Raw genomic sequence first — 6,624 nt, 5'->3', positions numbered from 1 at the left:
TAACTATAGTAGTTAATCTCAGGAAATGTTGTCCCCTCTCTCCATTTTGGCTACAGCAGCCCTGATGAGTGACACTTGGCTTCCTCTTTCTTTTTCTGTTTAAAAAGAATAGTCTCTCTACTCTCATCTTTCATCAACTCCTGCCCAATTCCCAATCCCCACCGAGGGAGGACAAGTCTGTTTAGTACACCTGTTGTAGTCGTAGCGCCACGGTCCCTAAATCGTCAAGTACATCAGAGTAGTAGGTGATAAAATGTGAATGACTACAAAACATTTGTAATACTGTTCAGTGGTCAGGAGGAATGGTATAGATCTGCAGATTATAATGTAAACAGAGGGGCACGTGGGCGGCTCAGTCAGTTGAGCATCCAACTTCGGCTCAGGTCATGATCTCACCGTGTGTGAGTTCGAGCCCCACATCGAATTGCACTTTCAGGACAGAGCCTGCTTGGAATTCTCTCTCTCTCTCCCTCTCTCTCTGCCCCTCCCCTACTCATGCTCTCTCACTCTCAAAATAAATAAATAAACTTTAAAAAATTAAAATAAAGATCTAAATATTATGTTGAAAAAGGCAGAGCAATCATTTTGTGTAAATTATAAGCATTTTAATTATAAGTATTACAGGCATACATACATAACTTAAAAATAAGTTAATTTAAAAAAAAAAATTTTTTTTTCAACGTTTATTTATTTTTGGGACAGAGAGAGACAGAGCATGAACGGGGGAGGGGCAGAGAGAGAGGGAGACACAGAATCGGAAACAGGCTCCAGGCTCTGAGCCATCAGCCCAGAGCCCGACGCGGGGCTCGAACTCATGTACCGCGAGATCGTGACCTGGCTGAAGTCGGACGCTTAACCGACTGCGCCACCCAGGCGCCCCACAGGTAAGTTAATTTACAGATGATAGCTTAGAGGGACATACATTAAATGTGTCAGTGTGGGGGGTGCCTGGGTGGCTCGTTTAGTTAAACGTTGGACTCTTGATTTCGGCTCAGGTCATGATTTCACGGTTTGTGGAGTGAAGCCTTGTGTTGGGCTCTGTGCTGCGTCAGCACGGAGCCTGCTTGGAATTCTCTCTCCCTTTCTCTCTGCCCCTCCCCTACTCATGTGTACACGCGCTCTCTCTCTCTCAAAATAAATAAACTTAAAGACCTGTCAGTGTGGGTGCCTGTGAGGGAAGAGGAGTGATATTTGGGATGGAGGATGAAGGGAAAATGAGGAAACAGGAACAGGTGGCTGGGTACAGACCAATCATAATAAAGTGCCATAGAATAAGACGTGAAAAATCACTTTGTACGCCTCCTGTCCAAACTGAACACACGAATAAATGAATGAATGAATAACATTAAAATCAATTAATGAATGTCTGAAATCTCATCCTATTTTTTTCACCCTATAATTTGACTAATCACTGAATTTTATGAAGAGAAACCATTTTTGTTTGCTAAGTTAAAATTGTTGCTCAAATTTATCCAGTATGATATCAAGGAGAATTCAGATAACACTTTGGATTTGGAATGTCTTTAGAACTGTTTTGAGAGATTCCTCCCTAACATATCCATGGGAGGACACTGAGGCTAGAAACTGGGATTTGCACAAGCTAAAGCCATTGGCACAGAAAGGGACTTCCAACGTGTTGTTCACACTGCTGGGTAAATAGCTGGTCATGGGATGCCTGGGTGGCTTAGTTGGTTAAGCATCTTACTCTTGATTTCAGTTCAGGTCATGATCTCAGGGTTTGCGAGTTTGAGCCCTGCCTTGGGCTCCATGCTGACAGCTCTGTCTCAAAAATAAATAGATTAATTAACAAAACAAAACAAAAAACTAGTCATAGCATGCACAGTTGCTCACTTTCTGGCTTGCTGTTTGGCATAGAGAGAGAAATAGAGTTCCAAGAAGTGAGAAAATATGGATCAGGCATCTGTGGAGTGAGACTTCTCAATATCTTAAACCACTGGCAAAAAATTGACAGTGTTTTATTAGCCTCTGTTAAGAACTAAAGACTACTTATCCATTTATTTATGTGGCAATGAAGGTGAAATTTTGGCAAGTTAATTGATGACCGTAAATAATGTAATTACAAGTGTAAAACTAAAGGGGAGAGAAGCAGTGGATCTGAGAGGTCCTGAGGAGCTATTGAAAGCACTTGAATTAGAAACTTGAGGGATTTGGTACTAGTCCCCACTCTCTATGACTGAGTCCCTTCCTCAGTAAGGTGGATGTGATAACATCTTCAGAAGAAGACCCTGAAGGACTATAAGGTCCTAGTTGTTAGGATCAAGTTTCCACATGGACACCATGTTCTCTTAGTAGGAAATTGTTTGTGATCTTCGATTACAGTAAGGGATAAAGGCATATCTCTGAGCACACGTGAAAAAACATGACTTGCAAATTAACATCTGTCAGGTGGGCAAACCTTTCATAAAACATAATTTCAGGGCTGCCGGGGTGGCTCAGTTGCTTAAGCAGTCGACTCTTGATTTAGGCTCAGGTCATGATCTCATGGTTGTGCAACAGAGCATGGTTGAGGCTCCCTACTGGGCAGGGAGCCTGCTTGGGATTCTCTCTCTCCCTCTGCCCTTCCCCCACTCGTGTGCACATATGCACTCTCTCTCAAAAAAAATTAGAAACAAAAGTTTCATAAATTATAATGGCTATACTATTTAGATACTACGCTTGATCTTAGCCAAAAGGCCGAGAAGTGATTATACTATTTAGATAATTATGGCTTTAAAGATTCTTTAATGAAGCTGGAGAAAAAAAACATTCATGGAAATATCAGATAGCTATTTTATTACTAGAGCCAGCAATAATGTTACTATTATAAATCTCCATTTAATTTATCTGATGTTTCTTTATGTCACATTGTTTTAACCTTACAAGAATTTTCTGAGGGAAAGAGGTTTGATATGATTCCATTTAGAATGGAAGAGACTGAGGTTCTGTGTGATTCCTTTTAACAGGCCATACCATTTGAAGTGTTTGAAGAACACTGAGAGGGATTTTTTTCTAGCTCTGACATGGGTCTAAATTTCTTGCATTATAGAATAATAGGTAACAGCTCAGCTCCACCCTAGTATAAAACTCTGTCATATCCACTCTTGTTCTGAAATATAAAAATATTGGGTCCTATGACACCTAGTACAAACCACAGATAGGGTGTGATTTAGGATACGGTGGTCAATATCTGATTTTGGCTGTGAGTACTAGAATAATAAGATTTTAAGTCTTTTCTCTTACAGTATCATACAAATGTGTACCTCCAGAGAATGGGCACTGAAGTATAAAATTGCAAGGACTGTTAATGTGCATATACCAATGGAGATGACATTATCATATCATATAAAGCTGGAATGAGAATCTCTTGTTTAAATATGTAAACAAGTCAAGCCACTCACTGTGTATGATGTAGGCAATTTGTGAAATTATGCAAAGTGTTAAAGGTTACCAAGACATGTTAATACACTGAGGCACAATTTAATGCTTGGTGTGTTTTCCAAATGTGCATAATTTACGCCTTGGTACTGTTTTTTATGATGTGTGACAAATATCCCCAATGCCAAGTGATTAATTTCCAAGCAATAGGGAGCTTTTTTCCCCATCTTGCTTTGGTAAACTTTTGGACGAGCCCAGACTGACAGGCTTTTGCCATGGCTCTGAGCAGGCCACCTTGGTCTTGGCCTTGGCCATCTGGACAGAGGCGATGGTATCAGACATCCCTCAGCTACTATGTGCATCTGAACTTTGAGAGAATGTAGTACATTTGGCTGTTTAATGTCCTGTATCGCTATTATGCTCCACTGTCTGTTTGCATAGACTCAAGACTCAAGACCTTCTCTGTTCAAGAATGTCTGGGGCGCCTGGGTGGCTCAGTCAGTTGAGGGTCTGACTTCAACTAAGGTCACGATCTCATGGTTCATGGGTTTGAGCCCTGTGTCAAGCTCTGTGCTGACAGCTCGGAGCCTGGAGCCTGCTTCCGATTCTGTGTCTTTCTCTTTGCCCCCTGCTCGCACTCTGTCTCTGTCTCTCTCAAAAATAAATAAATATTAAAAAAAAAAAAGAAGGGAATTTCTGGATGGCCTCTAGAACTTGACCAGGTCCTCTGTGAATATCCCTATCTTTGTCTCCATGGGAATTTTGATTATGGGTCTCAAATTTCAAAATAAAGCTAACTAATCATTTCTGTACATGACGATCAATTCACATTCTCTTTTAAAATTGTCTTGGCCATCTTTAAAAGATGTACCTCTCAGAGGTGAAATGGAATAGCATGTGTTGACAGAAACAGAAAAAGGACGAAAATAAATGGCATAAGCAAAATATACTGCAGCACAGAGATAAGAAGAGATGTATACAAAACAGTCTGTCATTCATTAAAAAAAAATCCCATAGCCTTTAGGCTGAGATCTACAGTGAAAAAAATAGCAGCAGTAAAAAGGAGTCTACCTGCCAAATATATGGTACAGTGTTCATTACTAAATTGAAAGCCCTTGTAGGGTTATGATATAAATGTTACTGTGTCAGTTGAGTCAAAGTTCTGTTGAGTGTGTACTGTTGAGAGCCTGCAACCTCACCACTGTATCCACTGCAAGGTCCCCCTATATTCTGACCCTGGGGGAGGCTCCAGACCATGTAGCAAACTCCATGTGCTACGCCAGACCTAGAACTTGTCTTAATTACTACAGTATCGACTTGGGAGTGGAGCAGAATTGCTGGAGTGCTGTTCGAAGACAACAAAATAAGTGGGCAGTAATAGTGGCAGATCAGAAGAATTGGTTCAGACCAAGTATTTGAGGCTCACCTTCAACAGCGAAGGTAAAAGAAACTTGGCGGTAAGTTTTCTGTTTGCCAGCCCTGTGACAGGATCGTGATGTGCCTAGTTCTGATGAGCAGTGACCTTTTAGAGTTGGGGAGAGTTGGCACATATGAGATATGAGTACATCCTTATCACTAAGTGAATATATACCTGACAAAGGGGAACATACTCTCCTGTCATGCACAAAATAACAATGATAATAACTAAAACTTATTGAGTGTTTTACTATGTGGCAGGCATTATTCTGAGACTCCTTTCTATGCTACTTAATTTTGACACAAACCTAACATGCCAGATGCAAATTCTCAACCCTTAATCATTCATGCTACTGATCACTGTAAACTTACTTAAGTATTTAAATACTCTGATCCATGAGATAAAAAGCAATGAACTAATTAAAAATGAAAGTAGGAAACAAGCATTTGGATTAGGCTTTCTAGGAGCATTCCAGAGTTTTGAGAATAGTTAGACATGCATTTGGACATAAATTTTCAAGAAAAATATTTTTTCATTTATGAAAATAGGAGGCCACGTGATTCTCTGTGGAAATTTTAGGTAAAGACAAGATTCAAAGCTATGAAATTTTAAATGGAATAGAGGAGTGTTCTCAACCTTAGCCACACATTGGACTCACTTGGGGAACTTTAAAAACTTACAAATGTCTGAGTTCCACTCCAGATATTCTTACTGAATTGGTGCCATATGTGGGTTTCTGGAAGCTGGCCAGGTGGCATCCACTGCAAAATCTCAAGACTTGACTTGAGGGTAGCTTCTGGTAAAGCCTAAGCACTCAGGAGGAATCAGGGTGACCTGGGTTGGAAATCACAAATCCGCATGTATGAATTGTTTGATTTTGGAAGATGAACTTTTACCTTCTGAGATTCAGTCTTCCCATGTATACTATGGGGATAATAATAGCACTTTGAATTTGCAGAATGCGCACGAATCTCTTGGCAATGCATACATGTCTTTTAGCGTAGTGCTTGGCATTTCATGATCACTCAAAAACACTGCAGGCGGATAATAGGTGAGAGTTTCCCCCCAAATTATGAGACAGTGACATGGAAAATCAGTAAGGCAGAGCTATTACTGAGTTTAATGCTTGAATTGATGATCTCTATGCATGTTAAATGATATATATTTACCTATTTATCTATAAGCTATCTTTCCATTCGTCTATCAATTATTAGCTAACTAGCAAACTAATAGCTTTTGTAGAGCAGGGATTCCTCCTCATTTGCTTGGTACTAACTTAGATTCCAAGGCACATTAGAGAGTCAGATGACATGAAAATGTAAATAAGGCAGCTTTACAGAATTATTTTCCTATCTTCCCTCCCACCCTGAGAATCTTCACAATCCCCAATGTCTCAGTCTTCTGGGATCTCTCTCTGCCTTACCTCAGTCTTGCTTACTGAAATGTCCATTAGGAAATCCAAGACCTCTTTTTGACTACCCTGGAGAAGGCATTTAATTTGTTAACATGTTAGTCACATTGGCCATTGTTCTAAGAGGCCCAGAACCATGAGTCATTCTATCTTTCTGTGAGGTCTTGTACTGACTCCTGACTAAGAGTCAACATCTGCTTTTCTGATTCTGCTTAATTCCCTATTTCCTGGTTCATAACCATGACCATGTGGAAGTTTCAGGTTTTTGACTGCCGTAAGCTACTGTCCCCAAGTAATGGCAGATGAGCAAGTGCTTTAGGACGTGACATCACTCAAGAATACATGCTTATGAGTTACTGCAAATGTCTTGGCTATTAACCTTCTTCACTGGGCCAGATATATTTTAAAATGTCTCACTTTT

At 40.1% G+C, this 6,624-nt stretch overlaps 1 pseudogene; it reads right to left on the bottom strand.

Annotated features, from left to right (window-relative positions):
- Positions 1-2,618: 2,618 nt before the first annotated feature.
- Positions 2,619-2,706, bottom strand: LOC125175917 (uncharacterized; annotated as a pseudogene).
- Between the last annotated feature and the right edge of the window lie 3,918 nt (positions 2,707-6,624).

The sequence above is a fragment of the Prionailurus viverrinus genome, chromosome C2 (assembly GCF_022837055.1).
Source record: "Prionailurus viverrinus isolate Anna chromosome C2, UM_Priviv_1.0, whole genome shotgun sequence".
In the NCBI taxonomy this organism is placed as follows: Eukaryota; Metazoa; Chordata; class Mammalia; order Carnivora; family Felidae; genus Prionailurus; species Prionailurus viverrinus.
The sequence above is the reverse complement of the archived record's forward strand: the minus strand, read 5'-3'. Positions and strand labels throughout refer to the sequence as shown.